The sequence below is a fragment of the Typopeltis vanoorti genome, chromosome 2 (assembly GCF_054136105.1).
Source record: "Typopeltis vanoorti isolate ZY-2024b chromosome 2, IOZ_Tvanoo_1.0, whole genome shotgun sequence".
In the NCBI taxonomy this organism is placed as follows: Eukaryota; Metazoa; Arthropoda; class Arachnida; order Uropygi; family Thelyphonidae; genus Typopeltis; species Typopeltis vanoorti.
Window position 1 is genome coordinate 157,276,393 of NC_143550.1, and position 14,267 is coordinate 157,290,659.

Here is a 14,267-nt window from a genome sequence, read left to right on the forward strand (position 1 = left end):
CATTAGGTGATCTTCAACAAGTCAAAGATCACAGTATGGATAGAATTTGCCGCCAAGTTTATCGGGCCGTTTTTCTTCGAAGAAATCCAGCGAACCGGAATCTGTGTGAAATCTTTTGACAAATCATTTGCATTCCTCTGAGCAATACCGCATGGTGGTTTCAGCTAAATAGTCCTTCACAAAGGCCAACGCATTGAACGTCATCCGCATCTCCTTGATAGCTCCTTACAGCATGTCAGCCCTATGCGATGTTTTAGTATCACATTATTTTATGAAATGAGCGAAATAAACTTCATTAAATAACTTCGTTTGTCATCGACTCTGAATCATTTCCAATCACATACCATCCGGTTCAAATTAATGTAATTTTCTCTTGCCCACAGCGCCATATATTCCCTATCGGTCATTTTTTGAATTAATGTAAACGTCTCTAACCCGATCTCTAACAAGGTGCACTAACTAGATCATAGTTTCCTATGATCTGGTTAGGGCACCCACCAAGTTCGAGGGTATTTCGTCTACTGGTTCTCTCTCTCTCTCTACAGATTTCTCTGAATAGGGATACTTCAACTTGAAGCACCCTGGATTTAAAATAAAAACGGCATACGTTTATTTTGAATAATTATTCATAAATTTTATCAAGAGTTTCCGTAGCGCAGTCGTTAGTGACGATACCCTCTGGATGGAAAAACTCCTGAGCTGGATTCCTGTCGCTGTAATAGGAATTTTAACAAAGACTTTTGAAAGTGAGCTAACTGATTGCAGTGAATGCACAAAATCTACTATAATTTGCTAAGCCTCTTTTATGCTTCTTAACTATATTTTATGTTCCCTATGATGTCACATAATGATGATGATAATAATAAATTCATACACAAGAAACTATTCAGATAGGAAGACAGAATGGAAGATAAAAATTTTAAAACTGGAAGAAAAAAGAAAAGAGTGAATAGATAGATTAGGAATAATAGCAGTTGCACGAAAAATGAACGGCATTTCCCAAGCATCGCTCTCAAACTAAGAAGCGACCACCACTGGTCAGACTATCTTCACTTCTTGTCTCCTTAAAACGTGCCTGTAAGTATGTCTATTTTAACTAGTGTACGATCGATCTTGAGTAAGTTTGGTTTTCCTTTTTCGCCCACATTTTCCTTTTCCATAAGGAGAAAAGGTACCTGTTTCCCCCAAACCTCTTTAACAGTGCTCAAATCAACACCACTCATTGGCAATTTGTGTTTAAGTCATGAGAAAGAGTACATAACGCTTTATTGGAGAAGTATCCATTTAATAGCTACACAAAATGAATAAAATACTACGAATGTCAACTTGTTTACACTGTTAAAATGCACATCACTATTAATAAACATCGTAGAAACAGTTAACACACGCAGCACTCAACCAAATTAGTGAAATAAAGCCAAAACCAAAATAGTAAACCAAAATCAAAATTATTGTGAACTGAAACAAAAATCAAACCAAAAACTTGACGAAAATTCGTCAAGTTTTACAGTAGCAAACCAATTTCGGAAAAATTGGTTTGCTACTGTAAGTGTTAATGGTATAAACCCACTTCTCGTCCTCAATGAGTCTTTGACTCCAAGAGAGTTAATATAATAATAATAATTATAATTATTATTATTATTATTCTAGTCATTTGCATTGGCTTAATTGGAATTGGGATCGTTTTTATAATTTCCTCTCCATCTGGGGTGGCAGTGAAATCAATTCCTTAAATTATCCAGTTACTTTCTCTGTCCAGGGCAATAAATCAACTCCTTATCCGGTTATCCCACTGAATTTCTAAACAAACTTAACAGTATTAAGTTATTTAACAGTATCCAGTTATTCTACTTCTAACCAAACTAGCAGAATACACCACACACCACTACGTGTTTGTTCGTGTTCAGTTTACGTTTGTTCAGGGAGAACTTTCAAAAACTCTGAAACCGACTAATTGATGTAAAATCTCTTAACGATGGATTTCACTATTGTGGTAGGAGAAGAAAAATTATTTAACTACGGCAAATTCAGTTCGAGATATTTTAAATGTTTACATACAGATTGAATCACCACATAGATAAATATATTTTTAAATGTTATTGGACAGCGTTAATTAACGAAATCAATAAAAATTTCGATGTGGAATTTATTACGGAAACTTCACACAATTTAAAGAGTTATTTAGACAACACTATTTAGTCCAAATCATGTTATAAAATTATAAAAGTCCATGAGAATAAGAATAACAAATTACCTGAAATGAACGTATCTACTACCTCATTATTTTTTTGCAAAAAAATGCATATCGCACTAAAACATATTGACAAAATGACTGTCTCTTTTAGATGTGCGCACCTATAGCTGTTGACGTATTAGTTATGTTATATTATACTCGGAAACCCTGAAGGAATATTGCGTCAACTTATGTAATTATTGAACATAGTTAGAATGCAAGCTTGAGTGACGACGAGAAATGAGTAATGAAAAGTATACTTCGTCCAAACGTAAAGTATGCTTCGTCAACTTTCACCCTCACCGAGCAGACGAGTTTCTGCTTTTAGCTTAAAGACGGCACGTGGAATTCAAGGTCGATTACGTCAGCTAAAGTAGATGAAGATTTATAATCGTGGGGGGGGGGGGGGGGGGAATGAATTCCAAGATCTAAACTGAAAAATAATTTATGTAAATAAATATACTTCCGGGTGCATATTTTTCAATTTTTTTTTCTTTCTTTTCATTCCTGAATGGTGGTATTGTTACTAATGCCGGTGTGAGCCTCAGAATTATTGGTCAAGTGTTCAAGCATAGCACTACAAAAGAAATATATGGTCTCAATTTGGGTTATTTGCAGCGAAACGGCTAGTCGGGAATAAAGCCAATGGGTTCAAAAAAGATGTTACAGTATGCTATAGAGCAGGCCTGCACAACTTGATTGTCTTCGAGGGCCAAACCCAACTTGGACCACCTGACCAAGGGCCAGATCACTTCGAACCTAGAATCTTAGACTAGTCCACTGCAGCTAAACTTTAGTAAATTTTAGTAGGTCTACAGTAAATACTAATTAATATGCATCTTTAAATTTTTTAGAGTTACAATTTAAATTATAATCAAAATTATTTACAAACAGATATAGCTGCAAAATTTCTCAATAAAAACCACTTAAACATAAACACAATAAAACTCTTGTAAAGTACTCTCCCTATGCTTGACCCGATAGTTTTCAGAACACTGGAGATCCATAACTTCCATCTGGAGTTGACAGGTAGATTTCTTGCTTCGACAGAAAATGGATCCTCAATCACTTTTATGCGGACTTCGTCTTCATTACTCAATAGCATTCTTTTCTGAAACTTCTCACTTAGAAGTGATATGTGCTTCTTATATTTTCCACCCACCATTGAATGATATTCTGTCGACAAGTTAAGAAATGTGACATATCCCCCCTTAGCAAGTTGATTTTCAAACAAACTTAATTTCATTTTGGATGCCTTTATAAGAGACATTAACTGAAAAACAAATTTATTTTTTCCTTGAAGCTGTAAGTTAAGGTCATTCAAGTAACGCAAAATGTCACACACGAAAAATAAATCTTGATTCCATTCTTCATCCATTATTTCTAGGAATTTTTCCATATCTTCTTGAGATTCCAAAAATTCAACTAGTTCATTTTTTAGAGCGACAAAACAAAACTTTACCGCGGCTCAACCAGCGTACATCAGTGTGGTATGGTAGATCCCCATACTCGGCATCATTTTCTTCTAGAAACGCCTGAAACATTCTGTGTTTCAAACCCCAAGCTCGAATATAGTTGACCAAAGCAAATACTACTTTAATCACATGATCACACTGCAAAACCTTTGAACATAACACCTGCTGATGAATTAGGCAGTGAAATGAAATTTGGTCAATGGTTTACCTGCATACTGTTCAATAAATGTTACAGCACAAACATGTTTTCCACACATAGAAGGGGCACCATCAGTGCAAACTGCTACTAAATTCTTGAAATTTAAGGATAGTTTTTCGGTTACACACATCTTTACATTTTCTCCGATCTCCTTTCCTGTTGTTCTTCCTTTCATTGAACTCAAACCAGCAAGCTCCTCTGTCACCTCAAAATTCTTATTAACGCCTCTTTCATATATTAAAAGCTGCGCGGTATCTTTCAGGTCAGTATACTTTCATCCATAGCAAGAGAATAATAGACAAATTCACTACCCGATTTTTGCAGGTTATCTTTAAGATCCTCGGCAATATCAGCCACCCTGCGCTGAACAGTCATACGGGACAAACTGATAGTTTCAAAATTATTTTTCTTATCAGGACACAATTCGGAAACGGCAATCATCAGACACTTTTTTTTTTTATCAACTCTCCCTCAGTAAATGGTTTGCCAATACAAACTATTTCTTGTGATATTTTTAAGCTTACGTTTGTGGCAACTTCATTTGCAGATGTCACTTTTTTAAAGGCTTGTTGCTCACCGCTAAGGAATTTCAATAACTTTGCTGCTTTTATTTGCTTTTCGCTTGCATCCAACTTGCCAAGGTTAGGATGTTTCGATTCAAAATAACGTCGCAGATTGTACTCTTTCGGCACAGCGATAGATTCCCTGTAAACAATGCACACCATTTTGTCCTTAAACAACGTAAAAAAATATTTGTTTGTCCACTCATGCTCGATGTTCCGAATTATTTTATGCTTTTTACTTAAGCTCATTGTGTCGAGATTGACAATATTAATTACAAAAAACTAATGATGAAAAACTCACAATAATGCAGGTTATGATAACAGTTATGTAATGTATTGCTCCAGCTACAACCAACCACTACACTGCCAAAGTCAGTCAGGGCACGGTCAACTTTGTGTAATACGATTCGTTTTCATTCGTAGACATCAAGTCGTTATCACGGAGATGTAATTTTGAATTTCTCTGCAGCGACACTAGCTCTAACAAAACCTCGAAGAATATAATAATTTGTTATTAAAATAACAAATTATTATAATTTGTTATTAAAATTAAGTTAAGTTAAAATTCAGTTATTTCCCCCGTATGATTAAATAATTCAATCAATCAGACGGGCCAAAATAAATAACATTGCGGCCTGCATGTTGTGCAGGCTACAATAGAGACACCGACTGAACTTATAATGGACTGCCATTTGGTCATCAATCAGTCCGCACGACTGAAGAACAGTTGGAGAATCAACTATAACTGACATCATTAAACGAAATGGGGGAAAATAAATTAGAAACAATCAGGTAGACTATCTGTAACTAATAGAAAGGGATGAGAGAGTACTGAAAAGGATTATGTATTTCTCCCGTTATGAAGCAGCAGATTCTTTCATTCAGTAGTTAACGGTATCCACAACCGAACAGGTTTGTACCAGGCCAATGCTAAACTCTATTGTATTCGTTTCCATGGGAGAACTGATGTATACAAGTGAACATTACCCATTTCCCCATCTGGAAAAAAAAAAAAGTCCTAGTTTGATTTAGTGATGCGGAGCTTGCCGTGAATGGACAGTTAACCACTGGAAAGGTGTGTGTATGGAATGATGCATAGTGTTGTAATCAGATGGGCGTGGTTAAGTGGTATCGGAGGCATATGATATGGAGATTCCGTTCCTAGTTAGGATCGGAACTCCTCATGGTTCCGAAAAAAAAAAAAAAAATGAACATATTAGATTGACGTTCTGGACGACACTGAATTGTTGCAAGATGGAAGGCTCTATTGAAATGGTCTCCAGTTGAGTATCAACATGATAATGCATCATGTTATGCTATAATGACTTACTTTGAGGAAATGGGAGGGCACAGGATTGGACCGACGTACCCTAACATAGCCTGACTTGAATTCTATGGAGCATGCTTAAGAAAAGTTAGGATGTTTGATCTCGTTTGATGACAAATGCGATTCCTTCATATAATATGTTTTACTTCCTTTACGAAACAACTAACGTTACAAAACTTCAGAATTGAGTTTTAGTATACACTAGAAAAGTAGTTTTCAACTTCCGATCTATGTCTATGCAGAATCGAACCTAATCTCATAGTAGTCATATAACAGGTATCTGGCACGCATCATGTAGGAGATGCTCTGAAAAACACTACACAAACATCTTGTAAAAACACAGAAAGGTTTCATTTGTAGCAAACTTACAACATTGTATTATAATTATAAATTGTATTATTATAAATGCCTCCGTAGCGCAATTGGAAGAACAACGGTACATTGCGCCCTTCGATTGGAATAGGCCTAAGTTCGATTTTCGTCGCGACGGGAGGAATCTTTATCTGGTCGATTTCAATCGAAGGTGAGTTAGCCGATCTCATACAGAGGTAGCAGGGTTTTTTCTCCCGGAAACTCGGGTTTTTCATCCCGCATACAGACAAATCGGCCCTTCAGAACACACGCAATTTACAGACAAAAAATACTACTTGTGGTAGTGGTGGAGGTGGGCGGTAGACGGCGTTGATGGAGATGATTCGTAGTAGAGGTTCGGTGTAGTGATTGCGACAGTTGTAGGTGTCCTCCCGCGATGAGTCTTCGGACTCCCTGGAGGCACGAATAATAATAATAATAATAATAATAATTACAACATTTGCTCTTTTTTGTTATCATAAAAAGCTGAAAGACACAGTCTCTAGAAACCTTGTATAGTGTGTCCTGCAGAAATGCACTTACCATGTCTTGGCTCATTTTTACAGACATAGCAAGCTGTGACCACAGCCTGCTGTCTTGAAAGGAATTGTGTTCAAGAGACTAGTTGTCCATCAGCGGGAGGGAGAAAAACCCAACCCAACTAGTGGAGGACAAAATCTGCTGTCTCTGTTCAGATCAGCTAACTTATTGTCTGTAAAAGGCTTTGAGCTGAGGTTTATTTACTAGATAAGTGATGAAATGTATTCAGTGATAGAGATGTCCACAGTTTAAAAAGAATATTTTAAATTTCTCTTTTTAATGAAAAAAAAAGTATTCTATAAATTTGTGTTCCTTTTGTGAAATTTTGGATAAGATTCGTACAGGCCGGCTGAACTCTGAATTTCTCTAGCTGATCTCGGGGTAAGCGAGACATACTATTAGTATCATGATATTAAATGTGAAATTTCTCTACTACATCCTGTTCGTAACATTCACCAAGCGGTAGCTTGGTGAATGTTACGAACAGGATGTAGTATTAGAGGATGTAGGATGTAGTATGCCGAGGAGTGCATTTTCCAACTGTCAAGTGGGCCTCTGATTTTCATCGATATCGTCACAAACAGACTCCACGTTCTAAAAACAATGCCACCTCCTGCATGTATGTATGGAATGCCAAGGTGAAAAATCTCACCTCTTCCAGCCAGCATGACAAGACTGTCCTGTCACGCAGCAAAGTCTACAATGGCTTGATTCGAGGATAACAACATAAAATTATGCAATACGAAACGATGCATGTTATTGGGCATCCCCTAAGAGCTTATCTTGAAACTGATCTGATAATAAATGACAGTGTGTACCATGCTATTTCACTGAAGTCCAATGAACTCATGATGATTATGATCAGATTAGCTTTTTTGGGGGGTGATAATCGCAGCCGATTAAAAATAAGAGGTTATAGGTTGCTACATCAGCAGGCCGCAAAATTCGTATGTTATGTATCAAATAGGCACCTATTATGGAAGCAGAAACAGAATTAGGAAACGCTTTTTTCGTGATTATTTGTAATGCTTGCTTTACTGCATTGGTAATGAAAAATGAATAAAAGGGAAAGAACTTAAATCCTAGCATCAATATTTTTTCAAATCAAAGAAGGAATTAAGATTAAAGTATTGGGATTTTATGGCTTTAACAATTAATTTTATTATCAAAAAAATGAATACTAAACAAAAATCACAGTACATATTATATTCGTGATATATTTTATAATAATAATTAGGAATTAAAAATGTGCCAGATTGTGTACAGCTTTTTACCACATAATAATAACATATACAATTATGACTAATAAAACATACGTTATTTTCCTTTCACGATCGCTTTCCAGCTAATTAGCCGTGCAACAAAATGTTTTTAGATAGAAAGATTATGATTGATCACCAAATAGTTTCTTTTGATTCGTTTTTATGTCATTCCCATCAACGAAAGGTAAGGTTTCGCATCTATACACATTTAGTACTGAGGTGAACTAAGATTTAATGGCTAAATTCAACACCGTAATCGATGATGCATCTATTTTATTACATTTTAATTTATTATTTTATAACTACAACACAAGTTTAAAAAATTAAATAAATAGTCATAAAAGTAAAGTGTTCATTATAATATTCTTGCGATATTCTTTCGAAGTCAAACAAAAATGTTTGACTTCGATATATCAATTCACAAATGAAAGCCTGGAAAAAAAATAATAATCTGCAGAGAAGTTAGGTTTACACTTTGTTTTTCGGCTGTCTGGGAATCTCGTGACAAACCACGTGGCACACTAATTGACGAGAATGAAACTTCAAATTTAAAAGCTGCTTTGATATCTGCACTAGCGCACTGCTAGTAAATCGAAACCTATGGTTACCATGGGAACATGACGTCACATCCGTTTCTTTCAACAAACCGAATGTTTTGATATATCTAGAGAGAAAGACAATTATGCTATAAGTCATTTTCTATTTTTCTAGTCACAGAGAGTCAAATTAAGTGACGTTTAACAACGGATATTTCTTGTATGTGGAGAGAAATGTTTATAATATTAAAAGATCCATTGGTGAAGCGAGCAACTTGAAACACGGCGATGTTTGAAGAGTCCAAAAGAAATGGTCATGAGTTCATTGTCTAGCTGAGCATTTATTTCTATATGTTTGTCCTGCTGAAGAGGGATCTTAGATATCCAATATTTTCTAAGCGACGTCGAGTTAAAAATAATCATAGGGACAGATGTTTGAATAAATTTATGTTGAAAAAGGATTCTATTTACAACTTGGTGAAATAGTAAAAAATTTTGGCATTTTGTTTATATTCGTTTAATAATAACTAATATTATAACATAAATTGAAAGCCAAACGGCTATTTTTCTGGCATCCTTAATAATAATTAAGGGGCTACAAATCCCTTGTTGTTCAACTGCCAGTAACCAAAACTCTAAGATCGAGAACTACGAATCTATGAGTTTCATATATACCGAAAAACTATCGGCGAATCCAAGTGTAAATGACCACTTGGTAGTACAACATCAAGGTAACTCGAAGCAAAGGTGGAGCAAGATCCCTCACTATCCTTGATATTTTCTCATAATGTAAAAACACAGCCCTAGGGGATGCAATACTGTAATTACATTATGAGGAGAGGTTTCAACCTTTTTTGAGGTCTCATCAGATCTTAGAGTTTTGCTTACTGGCAGTTGAACAACAAGGGATTTGTATCCCCTTAATTATTATTAATAACTAATATTTTTATTGGGGAAACAAATATTGACATATATCCCATTGTCTAGATTATTATTATTATTATTATTAATTTCATTGTTGATATATTATTTTAATTAATTAAATCAGTAATTAAGAGAACTTTATCAAAGATATAAGGAATTTAAACAAAGTTAAACAAAGTTAAACAAAGATAATCAATAATGATATTAATACCAATATGGTTCAACAACTGTACATGGAACAGTACTACAGTAGCGAACAAATTAATCCGCACACTTACATTTTAAAAAAAAATTTTAATTTCACAATAAATTAATTTTTTTTTGTTACTAATAAGTTCATTAATTCGTTTAGGCATGGACTCTATACGGTGAACACATTTTTCTTATTTCTGCATCTCGAAACCAGCTAATGCCTTTTTATTCCCGTATACGGGAGTAGGCGAGGCCATAGAAGGAATAGCAGTTACTAGCAGCAACAGCCTTATAACACGATGCATTCTCTTGCTTAGAAACAATACTCAGTTCCGTTGAAACTTCACAAAATAGGAAGCATTGCATTGTCAGATACCTTTCGGAGTTCAATGTTCGTGGCACCACAGACATTGGTCCGAGGCCAAAATCAGGAATAACAGAACCATGCCATCACATTGATTCTTCGTCCCACAATACAGCTCTCCAAGTTTCCACGTTCCGCTGTACACTGCTTTGCACCACTGATGACGATGCTTCAGGTTGGTTCAGGTAATGTGGAACTTGCATATTGCGGTTCTGCCATGGAAACCCATGTTGTGAGCCTCGGTTCTGAATGTTTTGTGCAGATTCGTGTTCCAATCGATACCCAGAACTCCGCATTCAACGTGTCGGCCGACGAATGGCGTGTTTTACATATTACACTGCCCAACAAAAAAAAATTTTTTTTTTCTGCTGATTATGATCTGACACTTGTTTTTTACTAATTTGGGTGCGCTGATTTCAAATATTAAACCCATTTTCCTCTATCACGTCAGGTTTTTCCTCTATGGCATTTTCTTTTTGCTAATTTGTAAGTTTTTGATAGTTTTAAGGAGGCAGTACTATTTATAGCATCCAAAAAATCGATTTTTTAATATTATTTTCTGAAAGTATGAACTTTTAAAAATCTGTTCCTAACTTTTTATCAAGAAATCCGAAAAATTCCCGAAGATATAGCCTATTATTCAAAGCGGTGCGCAGATCAGAATAGGAGCGCTCACCGCTCTCGCTTGTTAGTAAACGAATAAATGCGTAAGAACCTGTAACGGCACGTACTGGCGCTTTGAATGCGAGAGAGGCCGATAACCGACCTAATACATTTAGGCGATGAAAAGTAGGCGATGACAACTGCCTAAAACAAATGAATGTTATATGCGTCATAGCGGACAAAGAACGATCGAAATCAGTCAATCGTTAATCGATCGTGAAAGTATGATGAGCGCTTATAACGTTTCAATAAAGTCTCTGTTTTTTTTTTTTTTTTGTCTTGTTAATTGCATGCTAGTCGGCAGTGAAGAAAATACATCACGTCTACTATCGAAATTGTGTCAATAGTGTAGATTCCTTCTGCTACATTTGTGGCAGCTTTACTGTTCCCAGTCAAAGGACAAATATCACTGATTTCGTTAAGAAAGTGTACTTTGCATACTTTGACGTAAAAATTGCAGATGAGGACAAGTCATGGGCTCCAAATAAAGTGTGTAAGTCATGTGTAGAAAATTTACGACAGTGGAGCAAGGGGAAACGCCAAAAATTAGCTTTTAGTATTCCAATGATTTGGCGTGAACCGAAAAATCACGTAGATGATTGCTATTTTTGTTTAGTTCAGACTTCTGGTTATAATAAGAAGAATAAGAAAAAAATTGTGTATCCAAATCTCGACTCAGCAATTCGGCCAGTTGCTCATTCCAATGAAATAGCCGTGCCAATTTATAAAGGACGTTTACTAACAAGCGAGAGCGGTGAGCGCTCCGATTCTGATCTGCGCACCGCTTTGAATAATAGGCTATATCTTCGGGAATTTTTCGAATTTCTTGATAAAAAGTTAGGAACAGATTTTTAAAAGTTCATACTTTCAGAAAATAATATTAAAAAATCGATTTTTTGGATCCTCTAAATAGTACTGCCTCCTTAAAACTATCAAAAACTTACAAATTAGCAAAAAGAAAATGCCATAGAGGAAAAACCTGACGTGATAGAGAAAAATGGGTTTGATATTTGAAATCAGCGCACCCGAATTAGTAAAAAACAAGTCTCATATAAAAGTCAGCAAAAATTGTGTTGGCCAGTGTTATCATTCGTAGCACCTTACAGTAATGTATCGATAACTGTGGTGGATCGTCCATTTGCTGCTGGTATGACTTGCATTTGACTCCCTGCACTTCCATCTCAGTATGGTTTCACTGATTGTAACAATTTGCCGAACAGAAACAGATAGGCATGGCATCCTATCACAATGCCTCCTTCAAACGCAATCAGTTCTCTTCTTGCAGTCATTTCGCCCGGACACAGTTGCACTGACTTGGGAGCATCATATTCTTTCAATTTATACCAACTACGAACACGTGGCTCGTTATATGCACGATGTACCTTTTCCATGGGAGTGTCCGTTGACTTCTTTCCAAGCAGTATACGTTAAGTAATTTCATTATGCTTACAAGGTATAATTCCCATTCGTTGTAATATTTCAGTAATGCTCTTTTCACTTCTCCATAGGAGGAAGGCTTCTGTTAGCGAATGGTAATTTACTTATCATGCCCGGAATATAAAAATAAAACTCCTTAGTGCTTTGCAATAGTGATTATTGCTATGAGTATTTTTTACAGTTTATTGACTTATTATTCCATAAGTATTCATAGTTATTATATAATTAGCAATGAAGTACTGTTTATTATGTTGTGGCAAAGCATAGATGTTTCACTGTATGCTGTCTTCTGTTATTGCATTACAAAGAGAGGAAACGTCATCATCCATTTAATCTGAGAAAATCAATTTTGATTTCTTAGCCTCTTGATCTTTTAGTCAGAATGCTCTGCTAGCATTGCATACCTTAGGATAGTTTTATAGAAAGACATATAGCTCTATACTTTATACAATTGGGAAATATATTCTTTAATCGATATAGTTTGCTAATTACTACTACATACTAAGATACTACTGATACTTCTACTACTGCTAATAATAAACGCATACCATAAAAAATTCGTAAAAGTAATCAAGTGATGGCTTTTAATAACAGTGATAATAATTATTATTAATATGTGATAATATATAAAAGATTTAATTATAAATAATATGTCAAAAATTCTGAAAATCAAGCAAGGACTTCGGTCTGGACATCCTTGGCTTAAATTACCGTGAAAAGACCGAATAACCTTTTTAAATGCAACAGCTTCCAAGAATTCAGCAGTGGGAGGGTGGAAATATGCACCTGTTATATAAATCTTTATTATTATTATTCATTCTGGAAAGTTTTATAATCCTTGGAATGTTTGCTTAAGTAATATGATATTCATTCTTGATATCTGTCCTCTCATTTCTTCCATTTGGCCTTCGTCACACGTCTGGCCTTGATTTAAACTGTAATTAAAGGAAAGGGCTTAGATGCGCGCTCACCAGATGTCGTTTTTCATTGAGGTGGATGATGATAATGTAATAAAAAGAGATTTTTTTTTTTCCTGGTGAGGTTATCAAGTAACAAATGCGTGGTAATTTTATCTATACCAGGAAGCCAGAAAAGTGCACCTGTTTCGATTAGCAGGATGATTTTTATTTGGTCTGTAGTTGCAGTGATTTGATTAATGCTAGACGGGTGATACATGTTTTTTTATTTATTTGTTTTTTTTTTCTGCAGCCTCTCGGATGCTACATAAAAAGTTTTTGCAATGCATTTTGCCATTGCTTATAAAAGATTCATTCGTATATTGCTTGTAAGTCACATCATTATTCTGAAATCATACAAATTTAACATGGGAGAAAGATATTTCATCAGTAAATAATAACTTTATGCTATTCTAAAACCAAATCCTGCCTTATTTGCAGATGATTCCATACTGGTCATTCCTACGATCCCGATGTAGACCTAGAAAACTTAATATTTTGATTTATAATACGGCAGCCTCAGACCTTTAAATCATTTAAAGTTCTGTAAGAGAGAGATTTTAATCTAATACTTATCTGCTTAATGTAAGACTGGTAGCAATTTGTGTTTGACACTTGGGTTGCCTGTTTTTTGGGATGCAAGACTCGACTTTAGGAGGTAGTAGGTCCAATAACTCACCACAAAGGTGGAATGAGTCCTAGATGAACTTCGAACTAACAGTTAGGGCAACTGTTAAAAATGTAAATAAGATTACAGACTTTGGGAAAGTGCTCCTTTAAATCTTATGAGGGTAAGCAGGATTAAGACCCCAGATATGATTCAAATAGATGCCTCCTTTAATGTAACTATATATCATGAGAGCTAAACACATGGCGTCTTTGTTTTAACTCTAGTTATGAACACCATCATAAATTAATATAATAAAATACATCATTCCTTAATATAATATAATACATCATCATTAAAATTTTTCGAACCGATCAACGTGCGCTAATCGGGGACTTTCTGTACCGGCTAATCCACAATACTGTTTATTTTAGAAACAATGTTATTCTTCAACTGTAATATTACAATCTTACTTATCGAGCAGTGATTTAATTCTAAAACAAAGTCCTGTCTTAGCAAATGATTTCATGCTGTTCATTGGTACGATCCCGATGTAGACCTAGAAATATCATGGCCAACAGATTCTTCTATCTTTTGGAAATTAAATAATCTAAAAATGCATTCTTGAAGTTCTTACT

General features: G+C 35.2%; 1 protein-coding gene across 1 annotated transcript in view; it reads right to left on the bottom strand.

Annotated features, from left to right (window-relative positions):
* Positions 1–14,267, bottom strand: part of LOC150109561 (myosin light chain kinase, smooth muscle-like) — a 184,406-nt gene that overhangs the window by 144,902 nt on the left and 25,237 nt on the right. The gene's annotated exons all lie outside the window — the stretch shown is intronic.